General features: G+C 44.9%; 1 protein-coding gene across 3 annotated transcripts in view; it reads right to left on the minus strand.

Moving 5' to 3' along the window:
* Positions 1–18,263, minus strand: part of Swap70 (switching B cell complex subunit SWAP70) — a 140,865-nt gene that overhangs the window by 114,990 nt on the left and 7,612 nt on the right. For 2 of the 3 annotated variants that reach the window (XM_010615284.3, XM_010615283.3), the window contains exons 1-3: positions 17,631–17,880; positions 14,599–15,110; positions 6,456–6,520 (exon numbers count right to left, since the gene is read on the minus strand). The gene's annotated coding sequence lies outside the window, so the exon portion shown is untranslated. Of the gene's footprint in view, positions 1–6,455; positions 6,521–14,598; positions 15,111–17,630; positions 17,881–18,263 lie in introns of those variants that run through there. The other variant, XM_019206216.2, reaches the window with a different exon arrangement.

An 18,263-nucleotide genomic window follows, 5' to 3' on the forward strand; every position in this document is an offset into this window, starting at 1 on the left:
AAAAAAAAAAAAAAAAAAAAAAGCTTATGGCCCCCAGCTGGCACCTGGGAAATATAAATCATGCCTGGTTCCCACCCAACTTCCACACTAGATTTTTGGTCCGTCTGTTCTGCCATCCAGTCATCCTCCCAGTTACACATGCTCCCCGATTAAAAGGAAGAAATTATGCATTTAACTCCTTGATGGTGCTATTATTTTTGATTATTGCCAGGGAAGGCCCCCTCCACCTGCCGTGTGTGTGTGTGTGTGTGTGTGTATGTGTGTGTGTGTATGGTACTTTCAGGATACATCTAACTCAAATCTTTCTTCGCCATTTCAGGCCCCCCCTCTCCAAGGTTGTGCTGCCCCTCAAGCTACTATACACGCCCGGATCAGCCCCCATCACTCCCACAAATTCGCCGTCATTGCCCTCCTCGAAGCTCCTAAACAAGCAGCCCTCCAACAGCTACGTCACCCCGAAAGGGTAAGAGATGAGAGGCTAGAGATCCCTCCCTCGGCCTCTCATCACCCCACATCTGCCGCTTTTCAGCAGGAAGTAGCTACAGAAGAGAGATACTCTGTCCCTCTTCCCGAGGCTATAACAAAATAGGGAGGAATATAAGATACGTGCCGGTTTCTTTCAGTCTTTCTTTATGGCAGAGTAGTACTCTACTGTGTGTAAAAAACACATTTTCTCTGTCCTTCATCTATAGATGAACATAGAGGACACTTCCAAGATTTAGCTTTTAATAATTGTGGCCAGGCGTGGTGGCACACACCTGTAATCTCAGCACTAGGGAGGCTGAGGCAGGAGGATCGCTATGAGTTCAAGACCAGCCTGGGCTATATAGTGAATTCCAAGGCAGTCTGAACTATATAGTGAGACCCTGTCTCAAAAAACCAAAAAGAAAAAAAAAGAATTATTATGCTGTGCCAGGGATTTAGCTCAGTGGTGCCTGCTTCAAAAGCGCAAGGTCCTGAGTTCTATCCCTGGTACCAAAAAAAAAAAAAAGGAATTGTGCTGCCTGGCGTGGTGGTGCACACCTGTAATCCCAGCATGCAGGAGACTGAGGCAGGAGGAGTGCAGTGAGTTTGAGGCCAACCTGGGCTGCACAGTGAATTCAAGCCCACCCTGAACTGTGCAGTGAGACTTTGTCTCACAGGAAAAAATAAAAATAAAAGAACTGTGCTCCTGTAAACATGAGTAAGTGTGTAGCATGGTAATAGGTAGGCTTTAACTCCTTCAAGAAAATACCTATGCAGAGGATAGTGAAGGCAAATGGAATTTCTTGTGATTTGGTTTTTTTTTTAAAGAACCTTCATACTGGTTTCTATAATTGTTGTACTAGTTTACATTCCCACCACCGATGAAGAAGGGTTCCTTTTTCCTCTGTTGCTATCTGATGTCTTGACAATAGCCATTCTTTCTGAAGTAAGGCAGGATCTAGGTATGTTTTAATTGGCATTTCCCTAAGTGCCAGAGGTGTTGAGCACTTTTCCATACATTCATTAGAAATTTGTACTTCTTATTGTGAGAAGGGTCTATTCATTTCAGGTCCCCATTTTTGGATTGAATGTTTTATTGTAAGGGGACCTAATGCTTTTGAGGTCTTTATTCTAGATGTCAGTCTTCTTTCTGTGTAAGTGAATAGCTGGAAAAAAATTTTCTCCCATTCTGTATGTTGTCTCCTTGCTTTGTGGGTTGTTTGCTTTGTTACGCAGAAGATGGTTAATTTGATGCGTTCCCATTTCTTGATTGTTCACTTGATCTTAAGCGATTCCCATTTCTCGATTTTTGTTGTTGTCTCTTGAGCAATTGGCATTCTGTTCAAAAAGTCCTTGCCTACAATTATGTCTTTAACAATTTTACCTAGTTTACCTTCTAGCAGATTGTTTCTGTTTTAATTCTTCGGTCTTTGATTCATTTGGATTTCACTTTAGTACCTGGTGAGAGATATGAGTCTAGATTCAGTCATCTGCATGTGTAGCCCCTTTTCCAGCAACAGTTGTTAAAGAGGCTGCCTTTTTGGCCTCTTTGTCAAAGATGACATAGCTGAGTGTACCTGAAGCTCTGTATCCCGTTCTGTTCCACTGACCCACATGTGGGGAGTTTTTATTTTGTTCTGTTGCCGATACCACACTGTTTTTATTGTGATGCCTCCACTTTGCTCTTGGTACCCAGGATTGTTTGTGCTATTCTAGGTCTCTTCTGGCTCCACATACATTTTAGGTTTGTTTTTTCTAGTTCTGTAAGGAATGCTGTTGGAATTTGGATCGCGATTGCATTAAATTTGCAATATCAATGTTAGAAGTAGGGCCATTTGGACTCTATTGGTTTTACATGTCTTTCCATTTTCTGATGTCCTCTGTGATCTCCTTTTCCTGACTACTGTAGTTTTCATTACAGAAGTCTTTTTATTCCTTGGTTAGGTTAATTCTTAGGTCTTTAGGACCTAGCACTTTTTCTTGATGATATTGTGAAAAGTATTATTTCCCTAATTTCTTTCTTGGTTAATTTATTGGACTGGGGATTTAACGCCGTGGTACCACTGCCTGCCTTGAGAGCACAAGGTCCTGAGTTCAGTTGCCAGTACCATAAAAAAAAAAGAAGCTTCTTGGTTAATTTATTATTGGCATATAGTATCTTTACTAAATTTTTTATGTGTGGACTTTGTATCCTGCCAAGTTAGAGTTTCATTATTCTAGGAGTTTTTTGTGGAATTTTGGGGTCTTCTATGCAGAGGATCATGTCATCTACAAGTTATGATAATTTCACTTATTCCTTTCCTATATATAACCCTTTTATTTCTTTCTCTTATTTGATTGCTCTAGACAATGTTTCAAAAACTATATTGACAGTGACAGTGACACCTTGTCTTATTCCTGATTTTATGGGAAAGGTTTTAGCTTTTCCCTATTTAAAATGATATTGGCCATGGGCCAGGGAGCTCAGTGATGCCACACTTGTCTGGAAAGCACAAGGTCCTAGGGGCTGGGGATTTAGCTCAGTGGTTCTGCCGCCTGCCTTGCAAGCACAAGGACTCAAGTTTGATCCCCGGTACAAAAAAAAATTATGTTGGCCATTGGTTTGTCATAAGTAGCTTTTATCACATTCAGATAAGGTCCTTCTATACCTACTTCTTCAGGATTTTTATCATAAAAGAATGTTGGAGTTTGTTAAAGGCTTTTTCTTTTCTTTTTTTTTTTTTTTTGGGTACCAGGGATCTAACTCAGGACCTTGTGCTTGTGAAGCAGGCAGCGGCAACACTGAGTTGGCTCAGCTCTGATATTTCTTTGTTAATTTCTTGTCTGTTTGTGACAGTGGGCTATTAGGTGTCCCATTTCAGTTGTATTGGTATTTATCTAATTTTTTATTTCTAGTAGAGTTTGTTTTATGAAGTTAGGTGCAGCCATTTGTTAGATCATGTTTATAACATGTTCATAACTGTGTCATCCCTTCCTGTTGGATTATCCCCTTAACCACTATGTAGTGACCTTCTTTGATTCTCTTGATCAGTTTTGGCTTGAAATCCACTTTGTCTGAAATAAGAAAAGATGCTCCCGGTTTTTCCAAGTTCCAGGTGCATGAAATATTGTTTTCCATTTTTAAAATTTTTAATGTGTGTATTTCTTTCTCTGATTAAATGTGTTTCTTGCGTATGGCAGTTGTTGGCTTTGTTTCTTACGATTGGGGAATTGAGACTAGTCATACTGAGAGTTACTACTTCAGATACTGTCTTATTCCTGTCCTTGCGCTATTTTCCTCTTGCTGATCTCTCCCCGCCCTTGCTTGACTTTTCACCTTGCCTGGTGCATTCATTCTATTCAGTTCCTTCCCATCTCGGGTTTCATTGTCTCTTGCTAGGATATCCTTCGAAAATTTTTGTAGTGCTAGTTTGCTGTTCACGAATTTCTTTGTCATATTTCTCCATCAATTTTGGAAGAAAGTTTCTCAGGATATATAAAACTGGTATGGAAAGTGTTATCATGTAGAGCTTGAAACTCTTCGCTCCCAGCCCTCCTCACCTTTAAGGTTTGTGTGGAGTGGTCTGCTATAATTCTAGTGGTTTCACCTTTATAAGTTATTTGTCGCTTTTCTCTAAGAGCTTTTCAAATTCTATTCCTGCTTTGGACTTTTGATTTTTTTTTTTTTTTTTTTTTTTTTTTTGGTGTTTTGAGACAGGGTCTCACTATGTAGTTGACACTGACCTGGAACTCACTATGTAGCCCAGGCTGGTCTCGAACTCACAGTGATCCTCCTGCCACAGCCTCTCAAGTGCTAGGATTACAGGTGTGCGCCACCATGCCTGGCTGGACTTTTGATATTTTGTTTGGGTTTTTTGTTGCTGTTCTTTTTGTTTTTTTGGTATCAGGGATCATGCTCAGGTCCTTGCACTTGCAAAGCAGGCACCGGAACCACTGAGCTAAATCCCCAGCCCCTTTGATATTTTGACTATGACATTATGTGGAAAGATTCTCTTCAGGTTGTGGCTGTTTGGGGTTCCATATGCATCACTTACCTGCATGTTGAAGTCTTTCCTAATGTTTGGCAGATTTTATGACTCGGGCTTTGTATTCTTTTCGTCCAAAAGAAAGATAATTTATAATCAGGATTTAAATGTAAAACTGTGCTTTAAGAAATTTTTATTTTCAGCCAGGCATGGTGGCACACAACTGTAATCCCAGCACTCGGGAGGCTGAGGCAGGAGGATCGCTGTGACCCAGCACTGGGGAGGCTGAGACAGGAGGATCTCTGTGAGTTCAAGACCAGATTGGGCTACATAGTGAATTCCAGATCAGTCTGAACTGCATAGTGAGACCCTGTCTCAAAAAACCAAAAAAAAAAAAAAAAAAAAAAAAATTTATTTTCCAAGTTTTGTTTGGTGAGCACATAAGTTTAATAAATTGAGCATTAATTATACTTGATATGGGGAGGCTGAGACAGGAGGATCTCTGTGAGTTCAAGACCAGATTGGGCTACATAGTGAATTCCAGATCAGTCTGAACTGCATAGTGAGACCCTGTCTCAAAAAACCAAAAAAAAAAAAAAAAAAAAAAAAATTTATTTTCCAAGTTTTGTTTGGTGAGCACATAAGTTTAATAAATTGAGCATTAATTATACTTGATATATTATGGGAGTTGTAGAGAGTGTCCCTCTGTCCTCTCAGAATTCCCTTAGACTTTAAAGAATCTAGAAACAGTGCCGAAAGACAAATTTCAAATAGAGATCCGTCCCCTCAATCCTAAAATGAGGACTAACTGACAATATGAGAAACATCCTTGAGCCTGGCGTGGTGGTACAGGCCTGTAATCCCAGAACCTGGGAGGCTGAGGCAGGAGGATCACTGAGAATTCAAGGCCAGCCTGAACTACATAGCAAGACCCTGTCTCAAAAAAACAAAAGTAAATACATAAATAAAATCTGAGAGAAGATAAATCTGCAGGAAGCCCTGGCCTGCTGATAACATTTCTCATATAGGGGAAGTGCAGAGCCCAGGGGGACAGAGCACCCATGGCTGTATTCTTTGTCAGGCCCAAAGCGGGTGTCTGGGTGCTGTACCTCTGGGTGAAATGACTCCAGAGCCAGGTGAGCTCACAAGGCTCTAGGACTGGGGGTCCCGTACAAAGGGAAGGTCTCCAGCCAGACCTGGATGGTGGTGCCAGAAGGGAAGCCAGCTTCAGTTACCAAATCTTCCATTTTTCAAGAGAAGCCAATGAAGGCATCGAATACAACCACCGCCATCCTGAGCAGAGGCCCCTGCAAACCTCCCCTCCCCGCACAGCTGCACCTGGGCCCTGTATTGTCAGCAGCCCCTGAGCTTTCCCAAGCCTCCTCCTTGGGCAACCAGGACCACTTGTGCTCTCTCAAGCCTTGTTCTTGGCAGGGAGCCACAGCCCCTCTCACCGAACTTCCCCCTCCCCGTGACTACAAAACACCCAGCAGCCTGTAGGAGAGCAGCCAGAGTGGTCCCTCTGAGGTTTGTTCTGTAATAACCTGTCCTATTCAGCTCATTCTACTGTTTCTTCTTTTCCTTTTGCCTAACAGCCAGAAATTTGAATCATAAGAAGAACCTGTCAAGTTTTAGACTTGGACAAGCAGTTCAATTCTGAAAGCAAAAACATAACCCCAAGGAGCCAAACAAAACACATGTACAGGTTCTCTGTGGTCCCCTGGCTCAGCCACAGGGGACAGCCTGTCAGCCACAGGCCCGCAGCAGGGGCAGCTGGACGTACAGCCATGGTTTGTGCTAACAGCCAGCAAGAAGGTTGGTTAGCTGCAAAAGGCATCCAAGGAGCTGAGCAAAAGGGCCTGATGGTGTCCCCGCTGAAACACTCAAGAAGACCCTGACACACAGTTTTCATCTGAGTCCTTTCCAGGGCAAGCCGCACCCTGGTCATCGATGAGCCACCAGTGGGACCAGTTCCACTAATCTCCTCTGGTTTCCCAGTTTCATGAATTGGGCCCAGCCACTCACCTGAAGGTAGAAAATCAGAGAGAATTAAGGCTGCTGGCCCAACCGGATCTGGGCTTCAGTGGGCCCTACAACAGACAACAACAAAGAATTTTTAATTTTTTTTTTTCAGAATTTGTTGTTTGTAACAAGGTTTCCCTTATGTAGTTCAAGCTGGCTTCAAACTCACTATGTATCCCAGACTGACTTCATACACTCACAGTGATCCTCCTGCCTCAGCCTCCTGAGTGCTAGGATTACAGATGTGCACCACCACACCTGGATTAATTCTTTAAATGATATCCACACTTTTTTTTTCTTGTTGATGGAGATTAAATGTAGGACCTCATACAGGCTAAGCATGTAGGCTATTGCTGAGTTATAACCCCACCCCATTTACATCTTTAAAAGGGTATTTGAGAAACACATAGAAAACAGACATTTCGTAGGCCATTTGACACAATAAAATAGGCAAACATATATATTTCTATAAGCATACATACTCAGCTATACTAAAAATAGGTGAATATTTAACTACTGGCACACACAGACTGTGTTCATAAAGAACTGGATCCAGCTGGGTGTGGTGGCACACGCCTGTATTCCCAGCACTTGGGAGGCTGAGGCAGGAGAATCATTGTGAGTTTCAGATCATCCTGGGCTCCACAGTGAGTTTCAGGTCAGTCTCAACTACATAGTGAGACCCTGTCTCAAAAGCCAAAAAATAAATAAATAAATATATAAAGAACTGGATTCAAAGGTAAAATGTGCACTCGAGAGGCTGAGGCAGGAGGACCACAATGAGTTCGAGGTCAGCCTGGGCTCCACAGTGAGTTCCAGGTCAGTCTCAGCTACATAGTAAGACCCTGTCTCAAAAAAAACGAAAACTAAAAAGAGAATTCGATAGATGAAAAAGTATATTTAAAAGATCTTGTTGGCCAGGCACTGTGGTACGTGCCTGTAATCCGCACCACAAAGGAGGCTGAGGCAGGAGGATCGCTGCAAGTTCAAGGCCAGCCTGGGGTACCTAGCATTTCAAGGCCAGCCTGAACTGCAGAGTAAGACCCTGTCTCAAACACAAACAAACAAAAAGCCAGCCTTCTTCCGCAAGTCCATCTGGGTGTGGGAAGGGGCCCAAAGGCCAGAAAGTGTTACCCACAGGCATCAGGATCAAACTCGGGACCTTGTGCTTTCAAGGCAGGTTATTTAAGTTTTTGAGATAGGAGTCTCACTAGGTTGCCTAGGCTGTCGCCAAACTCCTGGACTCAAGTAATCCTCCTGCCTCAACCTTCTGAGTAGCTGAAATTGTGCATGTGTGCCCCAGAGCCCAGCTAAGAGTTTTATTGTGAACATATTAAATTGAAGATATTTATGAGACATGGATAAGGAATCATAACAGTGACATGTGGGACAGAGTGGACATCTAGGCTGGAAACTGGAAGTTGGAAATCTGGAAGTTGAACTGGGTGTTGTGGTGCTGGGAGTATACTTGAGATTTACCAGGCCCGGGTGCAGAGTAACATTTGAGGAACAGTGTTGTCAAAAGCTGACAAAGAGTCAAGTAAGACTAGGACAGAGAAACATATGCTGGATTTGGAAATTTAGAGAGCACCAAGTGTGGTGCCGCCCTCTGTGATCCCAGCTCTTGGGAGGCTGAGGCAGGAGGATTGCCACAAGTTCAAGGCCAGCCTGGGCTACACAGTGAATTCAAGGACAGCCTGAACTGTGCAGCAAGAACCTGTCTAAATAAATTTTTTAAAATGAATGAGTGGGTGGGCCAGGGTTTTAGCTCAGCGGTGCCCTTGCCTGCTTTGCTAGCACAAGGTGCCGAGTTCGAGCCTGATACCAAAAAAAAAAAAAAAGAGTGGGGCTGGGGATTTAGCTCAGTGGTTCCACCACCTGGGTCACAAGCTCAAGGTCCTGAGTTCAATCCCTGGTACCAAAATAAAATAAAATAAAAATGAATGAGTGAATAAATGAATAAATAAATAAGGCATTTTAAAAAGAGATAGCTGGGGGCTCAGGATTTAGCTCAGTGGTTCTGCCACCTGCCTCAAAGCCCAAGGACCCAAGTTCAATCGCTGGTACCAAAAACAATCTTTGGGCTGGGGATTTAGCTCAGTGGTGCTGCTGCCTACTTTACAAGCACAAGGTCCAGAGTTCAATCCCTGTATAAAAAAAAAGAAAAAGAATAGCTAGATTTTTAGAAATCCCTATTGTAAGACTTAAGTCTCACTTTTACTCCTGCAGCGTGAACAGCCAAGAGGCTTCCACAACGCTGGGCTCAGAAGCTCAGCGAGGCTCCAGGAGCTTGTCGGACAGCGAGAGTCACACAGGAAGTACAAGCACAAGGTCCAGAGTTCAATCCCTGTATAAAAAAAAAGAAAAAGAATAGCTAGATTTTTAGAAATCCCTATTGTAAGACTTAAGTCTCACTTTTACTCCTGCAGCGTGAACAGCCAAGAGGCTTCCACAACGCTGGGCTCAGAAGCTCAGCGAGGCTCCAGGAGCTTGTCGGACAGCGAGAGTCACACAGGAAGGAGAACACCAGGCAAGTTGGCAAATAGACCTTTATTAGCCTGGCCAGACGGCACTCCCCAAGCCAAGTAGCTCAGAGAGGCGGCTAGCTCAGAAACAGAGGCCATTTTATATAGGGCTAAGGGGGGTTTACACTTAAAACTTACAGGAAGAGGACAAAGGCAAAGAATCAGTGGATCTGAGCTAGTGGTCATCAAGCATATACTTGACCGTCACGTACTAATGATCAGCAGAGCGATTATCCATTATTCCATTTACAACTTAGATTATAATGTTCAGAACATTCAACTACAGGCAAGTAAGGAGTGGCGTGATTTGTGTTGGGTCTCTGTGTTCACTATAGTTTCCATTTAGTTTCCCAGCTACTTCAAAGCAGTTACCTAACAATTCACAATTAATCATTAGTTATCCTATAAGGGATGGGGGGGAACAACAGTCTCTAGGTCATTTGCTGGTCAACATGGAGTCGCTCTGGTTCAGTCAGGCTCTTATACTATGAACCAAAAACAGACTGGACACACAATAAGAGGGTAGAGCTAAAGCTTCAGGCTTGTGGGGCTCTGGAAATTGGGCACCGGCAGCTGAGTGCAATTCCGCCCTGCAGGGGTCCAGGGCCCCACACAATGGGGAGGCTGAGGCCCCCAGTTTGGTCCCAGAAGGCAGAATGGGCTCCACAGCCTATGCAGAAAAGGTACAGAAAATGGTGTCAGTCTGTGGACTGCAGCTTTCTCACAGCCTAGGGAAATGAGGACCAAAGAGGACTCCTTGCTACCAGACCAGTCAAGGAAGGCGTCAGGCTCCCAAAACTGGACCCACCGCATTCCTCTTAACCAGAGGAAGATAATCTCATGCTCAACCCTGATTGCAGTTTCAAGCACAAAGGCCAGACAGAGGCATCCTGGGAAGGGTGAGGAGAAAGTGAGAAACTAGACAAATACTTCCTCTCACAAAAAGAGCACTGATAATCTCAGCTATGCTGGAGGCTGAGGCAGGAGGAGGGCAGTTTGAAGACCAGTCTGGCAATGTAGCAAGATCCTCTCTCAGAATAAAAACAAACGCAGGCACAATGGTGCATTCCTGTGATCATAGCACTCTGGGAGGCTGAGAAAAGACATCACAAGTTTGAGCCCAGCTTGGGCAACTTAGTAAGAATCTGTCCCAAAATAAAAAATAAAAAGGGCGGAGGATGTCGTTAAGTGTGAAGGTATGGGTTTAAATTCCCAGTACCACTAAAAATTGAAAGTAAAATAAAAACAAAATAGCAGGGGAAATAGCTTGGTGCTGGAATGTTTGCATAGCCTGTACAAAACCCTTGTTTCAATTTCCAGCTTCACACAAAAAAGTTTTAATTTAATTTTTAAGAACTTTGAACCATAATTAGGAAGTTCCCACTGGTAGAGCCAGGCTTGGTGGCACACGCCTATAATCCTAGCACTTGGGAGGCTGAGGCAGGAGGATCGCTGTGAGTTCAAGACCAGCCTGGGCTACATAGTGAGTTCCAGGTCAGTCTCAACTACATAGTGAGACCCTGTCTCAAAAAATAAAAAAAAGAAAGAAAGAAAGAAAGAAAGTTCCTATTGGTGCAAAAGTCAGTCTTTGAAATTAACAAGTAGCCAGGCATTCCAGCACACGCCTGTAACCCCAGCACACGGAAGGCCGAGGCAGGAGTATCATGAATTCAAGGCCAGCCTGGGCTACACAGTGAGACTTACTCTCAAAGAGCCAAAAATAATCAAAGAAAAAAATCTACAGTTTAACCAGAAATTTCCCCTGGGGTTTTGTAAAAGACTTTAGTATGTTGAAGATGTTCAGAGATGAATGCATACCTTCCATTTCAAAAGGGAATTAGTAAATAAAAATAGGGAGAAATGAAACAATATGAAAAAGAACCAAGAAATTTTTGAAATACAAAAGTACCCTAATTGAAATTTAAAATGCCTTCAGAGGGAGACTACATTGAATACCCTCAAAGCGTAAATTCAGTTCTATAGAGAAAATTTCTGGACTGGAAATAAAAAGCAAGAATTAAAAGTTGTAATTCTTTTTTTTAATCTATAAACTTTATTTATTTTATCCCATCCCCTCCAAAAGTGTTGTTTCCATTTTTCCTTCTATTTTCACTCCCTTCCCTCTCCCTCCTCTTCCCCTGTTCCTCTTCCCATTTGAACACTATAAGGTGGATGTTGGGAAATGGGAAGAAAAGTAATTCTGCCTGGTGTGGTGGCGCACATGTATTATCTCACCATTCAAGAGACTGAGCCAGGAGGATTGCCACAAGTTCGAGGCCGGCCTGAACTGCAAAGCAAAATACTATCTCAAAAACAAAGACCGAAAAAGTTGCAGTTCTGAGTTGGGGGGTATAGCTCACTGACAGAGCAACCACCTAGCATGCACAGGGTCTTAGGTTCCATCCCCAGCATCACAAAAAATGAAACTAAAGGGCTGGGGATTTAGCTCAGTGGTTCCTCCACCTGCCTCACAAGCTCAAGGACCCAAGTTCGATCCCCGGCACCAAAAAAAAAAAAAAAAGAAAAAGAAACAAAAAAGCCAGGTGTAATACTGCATGCTCGTAATCCCAGAACTCTCTGGCAGGCAGATTGCAAATTCAAACCCAGCCTGGGCAATTTAATGGCATACCAGACCCTGATTCAAAAATGTTTTAAAAAGCTAGGGATGTAGCTCAATGTGAAGGCCTGGGGGTCAATTTCCAGTTCCACACCAAAAAAATCATGAAATAAATTTTTAAAATAAACTGGGCCTGGCATGGTGACACACACCTGCAATCCCAGCTCTCAGGAGGCAGAGACAGGAGGATCATGCAAGTTCAAGGCCAGCCTAGGCTACATAATGAGTTGAAGGCCAACCTAAACTGTAAAGCAAGACTTTGTATCACAAAATAAGTAAATATAAGCCGGACCTGGTACTGCACACCTGTAATCCCAGCACTCAGGAGGCTGAGGCAAGAGGATCGCTGTGAGACCAGCCTGGGCTACATAGTGAGTTCCAGGTCAGTCTCAACTACATAGTGAGACCCTGTCTCCAAAAACAAAACAAAAATGTAAATAAGGCTGGGATTTAGCTCAGTGGTGCCACCGCCTGCCTTGCAAGAGCAAGGTCCTGAGTTCAATCCCTGGTACCAACAAATTAATTAATTAGGTAATTAACTAAACAAACAAAAAGTTTTGATACCAAGTTGCATTAAAGGGAAAAACTATGCCCCCAGCAATGCCAACATCTAAAGAGGTGCCTAGACTTTTCATCATCTACCACAGAAGTAGTTACTTCTGGAATAAACCACCAAGAGAAAAACAAGACTGATTCATTAGGGGGAAAAATAAATGAAAGAATCAGAAGGCAGAACTGAGGAACTCATTCAGAATATAGTGAAAACATCTGAATCCCAGCACTCAGGAGGCTGAGGCAGGAGGATTACCATGAGTTCGAGGCCAGCATGGGCTACATAGTGAGTTTAAGGCCAATCTGAACTACATAGCAAAACCCTGCCTCAAAAAAAAATAATAATAATAATAAATAAATAAAACATCTGCGCTCAGCAGAACTCTATTTCCTTTGCTGTTCCTCATTGAATCTGGGCATTTGAGTCAGTTCGAGGCTTCACTCCGTTCTGGTGAGGACCCTACCCCCAAAGATATTCTCTGTCTCTCACTATCAGGGTTTGCTGACTCGAACCCGGCAGAAGGAATAGTGGGAAAAGTGATGCTTGAAAAATTACTGACACTTTTCCCCCCAGAACTGGAGAGAAAGCCGACAATGATGGAAATTCATACTTAGCCAAATTGTAATTCAAGAGCGTTATGGAAACTAGAAGACCTAATCAAAAAATGGGTATCTGGGCCAGGGAATTAGCTCAGTGGTTCCGGCACCTGCCTTGCAAGTGCAAGGACAGGTGGAGTTCAATCCTGATACCAAACAAAACAAAAAAAAGATACACAATGTTTTGGGCCAGGGATTTGGCTCAGTGGTTCCGCTGCCTGCTCTGCAAGTGCAAGGACCCAAGTTCAATCCCCAGCACCAAAACAAAAAAAAAAAAATGGGTATCTGAAATGAATAGATATTTCTTAGAAGAAGTGCAAATGGCTAATAAGTACATGAAAAAATGTTCAGCATCTTTGGCCATTAGACAAATGCAAATCAAAACAACACAGATTCCGTCTTACTCCAGGAAGAACGGTCATCATCATGAACTCAAAAACAACTAATGCTGGCAGGGCTACAGAGTAGGGGGTCCCTTCTACACTTTTGGCGGGGATGTAAAAACTAGAACCACCACTAGAAATCAGTGTGGAGATTCCTCAAAAAAACACGCCTAGGAATTCCATTTGAGCCAGCTACACCTCTTCTGGGTATCATCCGAAAAGAGTTAAAGACCTCATATGACAGTGATACACACTCACCCATGTTTACAGCAGCACAATTCATAATAGCTACAGCTTGGACGTGGCCTATACTGTATGCCCATCAACAGATGAATGGATAAAGGAAATATGTTATCTACACACAGTGGAGTACTACTGTGCCGTAAAGAAGGAAAAACTTCAGTCATTTGTAGAAAATGGATGCACCTCGAGACCACAGTGTTAAGTGAGGTAAATCAGAACACAAGCTTAAATAGCACATAGTTTCTCTTTATAAGAAGGCTAAAATAAAAATAAAGAGCAAAGTAAAAGAGTGGTGGTAGAAAGGTCCTGAGTTCAACCCTGGTACTGGGGAAAAAAAGAAGGATGGTAGAAAATGGGGAGATGCGGAGGGGTCTGGGGTGGGGGAAAACTGGAGAGTGGGGCGGAGAGAGGAAGTCAAAAAGATCAACATGTGATATGTGCCTGTTCCAGTTCCCAGACAAATGTACTCCTTATGTATGGCAAAAGATATAATAAGAAAAGTTAAAAAAATAAATAAAAAGTGTTGCTTTTATAATAAAATAAAAAGTTTCAACATACAAAAACTAAGAGATTCTTACCACTAAGAGATTCAGGCCCCTTATAAAATGAACTTTAGGGTTTTTATTCTAACGCATATATGTCTTTATTTGTAATGTCTAAAATCTGATCTATATATATTATAATCAACTGAATGTGTGTGTGTGTGTGTGAGTGTGTGTGAGTGTGTGTGTATACTTAAATGGTGGTATTAGGGATTGAAACAAAGGCTTTTACACTGAACTACATCCCCGGCCCTTTTCAGTTTTTTATTTTGAGAGAGGGTCTTGCTAAATCACTAATTTGCCCAGGCTGGATTTGAACTCATGATCTTCCCTGCTTCAATCTCCCAGACTGCAGAGATTACAGATGTGCACCACCACACCCAGCTTTAACTGATAAATATTCTCTTTTTAGCTTTGTTTTTCCTTTGAATTTTTTGTCCAGTTTTTTTTTTTTTTCTTTTTCTTTCCAGTACTGGGGATTGAACCCAGGAGCTTGCACATGCTAGGTAAGAGTTCTACCATGAGAGACATCCGCAACACTTGAATTTTTATACTAAGACAAAGTCTCATTAAGTTGTCCAGGCTAGCCTCAAACTTGTGATCCTCCTGCCTCAGCCTCCCAAATGGCTGGAATTTCAGGCAGGTGCCACCTCATCCAGCCCTTCACTTAGTTTTGTATGTGCTTACCGTAATGCAATGCAGCATTCCTTGAGTTGTGTAAGTCTCCTCTCCACAAGTGTTCACATTATTTATCGACATCTTCAACTTGACGTCCCTCTTCAAGTCATGGCCTCCTGACTTGCTCCAGAGTGGCCTGCCTGTCCCAAGGTCTGGAGCACACAGTCATCTTGGATTCTCTGTTCATCTCTCTTTTGATGAACACCTAGTCCCTTTCTTGGTTTATCTCTTTGTTTCACTGGGGCAAATCCTCCTCTTGTATTCTCAGAGGGCTTTAGAAACAACCATTTTCGAAACTCCTTGTGTCTGAGAATATTTTTCCTACTCTCTCTTGATATCTTGGAAGGGTGAGAATTTCAAGTTGAAGATTACTTTTTCATCTATAGATCCACGTAGCCCAGGCAGGCCTCGAACCTCGAAGTGGTCCCCCTGCTTTGGCCTCTCAAGGGCTGGGATTCCAGGTGTGCACCACTGTGCCGGGTTTCACGTGTTTTCAAGGCAGTACTCCCTTGCCTTCTAGTCTGTCACAAAAAAGCAGAGAATTCAGATGTATTTTTGATCCTTGAGTCTCTGTAGAAACTGTTCCTTCTGTCCAAAAGATCTTAGGAACAGAATCTCCTCCACACCATTTGGAATTTTTCTACAGAGCGCCAGTTTCCCCTCATCCTTCTACAGCTTGGTGGACTCTTTCAGACTTTCCAGTGAGACCTCCACTCCATGCGCCATTGGGATCTAGGCCTCATTTTTTTTGTTTTTTTGGTACCGGGGATTGAACTCAGGACCTTATGCTTGCGAAGCAGGTGGCGGAACCACTGAGCTACATCCCTGGCTCTAGGTCTCATCTCTTATTGCCATGTCAGCATTGCTCAAAAATGAACCACCGGGGCCAGGGATGTAGCTCAGTGGAGCTGCGCCTGCCTAGCAAACTCAAGGTCCTGAGTTCGATTCCCAGTACAAAAAAAAAAAAATACATGCTCTCTTCCACCCCCTGGGAATTTCACTTTCTTGCTTTCAGGCTGCCTTGGAGATTTCATTCATCTGTTTCCTGGCTGTGGGCACCATCCCTCCACTGACAGCTTGTAACGCGTCTGCACCAGACCTCTCCAAATCCGTGAATTTGGATGCTCCTTGGTTTCCGTCCCATAGAAGTCAAACTTGAAACTCTGAACCTGAGCTCCGGCTAGCCCCCAGCCCTGCTCTTCCCTTAGTCCTCTGCCTCGCACGATGGATCTTCCAGGTGCTCAATAAGGAAGCTGAGTCCTCCCTGACTCCGCTCTCTGAACCCTACCTTGGAAACACACCCAGAAACCAACAATCCCCACCGCTTCCACTGCCAGCACCCCGGTCCGCACACCTCTGCCTAGATGACTGCAGTCCCTTCGAGCTCAGGGCCCTCTCACGGCTGCCGTGCTCGTGTCGGTGAGTGGCACCTCTCCTCTGCTCCGAGCTGGGCCTGTGGTGAGCCCGAACCGTCTACCTGTGCCCTGTGCGAACCCGGGCTGCCGTGTGGAAAGCGCAGCTCCTCCTCACGGGAGGCCATGAGGAGAGAGTAGCTGCAAGGCCTCACCCCACGGCACGGGCCAAGCCCCAGACCTGCGGCCGCAGGGGAGCTGTGGGCCTCGGTGCCCATCTGTGGGAGTCCTGCCAGCTGCGTGAACCAAGAAGTCGTCAGTGTTCCCGGCCCAGCAGAAACAGCACGGTGCGGAGACCGCCAGGCCTGCCGAGCCCCAGCAGAATTCCTGACCCACACAACCGCGGATCGTAGTAACAGAAGCTTTGCCGTTGAACTCCTTCTAAGTCGCACGGCATTTTCTTCGCCACAGCGTATACCGACGCTAGTCCCTGCTTCTTCCTCGTCTCCTTGCCACCTTCAGCCTACTCTTCATACAACAGACAATGTAAGCAAAGTCACATCACCCCTCTGCTCGGCGCCCTTGGCTTCTTCCCACCCCACAGTAAAAATCGACTTTTTTTTGTTTGTTTGTTTGGTTTTTGAAACAGGGTCTCGCTATGTAGTTGAGACTGACCTGGAACTCACTACGTAGCCCAGGCTGGTCTCGAACTCACAGCGATCCTCCTGCCTCAGCCTCCCGAGTGCTGGGATTACAGGCGTGCACCACCACACCAGGCCCATTATTTGACTTTCTATTGTTGCTCCCTGTCTTCTAGATTCTCCCCCAGAATGCCAACCCCATGAGGACAGGAGCCTTCGTCCTGCCTTCCCAGCACTTCACTGCTCCCGGTGCAGTGGGGCAGTGCAAAATGCACCTCTTGAATGCCCCCGAGTCAAGGAAACCCTCTGTCTTCTGCCTAGTTCCTGCACTAGCTGTGATGCCATATTTGATTTTATCCAAGAAAGCAGGGAACACAGGACAGGACTGAACAAAGAGCGGACCCTCATGGAGTATGTGTTAGTCAGTGAATACCCACTCCCTTTTGCAAAGAGCAGAAGAGGAACAAGGAGGTAGAAACGCAGGGAGGTGACACTGGAGAAGGATGATGAGGTGGCTGCAGAAGACAGGGGGGCAAGGGAGGGCTAAAGGAGCGTCGGGGGCGATGCAGGTCAGCCCCGAAGTGGTGGGAAGGGGGCTTGATTAAAGGTGGGAATGGCGGGTGCAGAGCCAGGAGGAGACGCCCAGCCTTCCACGGCAAGAGGGGGCAAGAGCAGCCCCAGGCAGGGCCGGAGCCTCCAGGGAGGTGAGCGGTCCCCTTCCCCTCACTCTGTGGAAGTGAGGTGAGCAGGCCGGAGAGGTTTGAGAAGAGAGGACAGGATGGGCCTGGGAGAGACAAAGGGACTTGGTTGGAAAGTAGAAAACACAGTCTGACAGTCACCGAAGGCCCTTTCGTCTGTAATCGTGACGGTAAATGACAGCAGTCGGCTGGGTTGGGTGATTTTCCCGAGCAGATGCCGGGAAGTCGGGATGACCCCCACCAAGCCCCGCAACCAGCAGCCTCAGAACCACTGACAGCTGGTGAGAAACACGCGTTCTGGGCCCCACCGCAGACCCGAGTCGGGAGCCCCGGGAGCGGGGTGGACCTACCTCCAGCGGCGAGCAGCGCGCAGCAGCGGGAGGACAGCAAGGGCAGAGGCGGGCACAGTGGCCCTGGACGATACACGGCAGTAAGAGAAGCGAAGGCACAGCAGGCTGCCCCACGGCAGTGACGTGGGTTCAGGATCTCGGGCACAACGGGCCAAAATCACAGTAGCCGGGCCATTCATTTTCTGCGGCTCCCCTGCCAGCCCACGGACTGCGGGCAGAAAACTTACTGCCCCTCTGCGGTCTCCTCCTCCGGAGGTCAGAAGTCCACGAGGTAGGGCTCGGCTGGCTGTGTGCCTGGAGCCTCCCCGGGCTGAAATCAGTGTGTCAGCGGGACTGCAGTCCTTTCTGGAGACCCTGGAGAGAAATCTGCTTCTAAGCTCCTTCATGGTGTGGGCAGAATTCGGTCCCTGATGGTTGCAGAACTGAGCTTTCTTTGTTGACTGTCAGCCAGAATTTTTTTTTCTTTTATTTTCTTTCTTTCTTTTTCTTTCTTTTTTTTTTTTTTTTTTTTTTTTTTTTTTTTTTTGGTTTTTTGAGACCGGGTCTCACTATGTAGTTGAGACTGAACTGGAACTCACTATGTAGCCCAGGCTGTTCTTGAACTCACAGCAATCCTCCTGCCTCAGCCTCCCC

The sequence above is a fragment of the Fukomys damarensis genome, unplaced genomic scaffold, assembly GCF_012274545.1.
Source record: "Fukomys damarensis isolate Sample0158 unplaced genomic scaffold, DMR_v1.0_HiC HiC_scaffold_16, whole genome shotgun sequence".
NCBI lineage: Eukaryota > Metazoa > Chordata > Mammalia > Rodentia > Bathyergidae > Fukomys > Fukomys damarensis.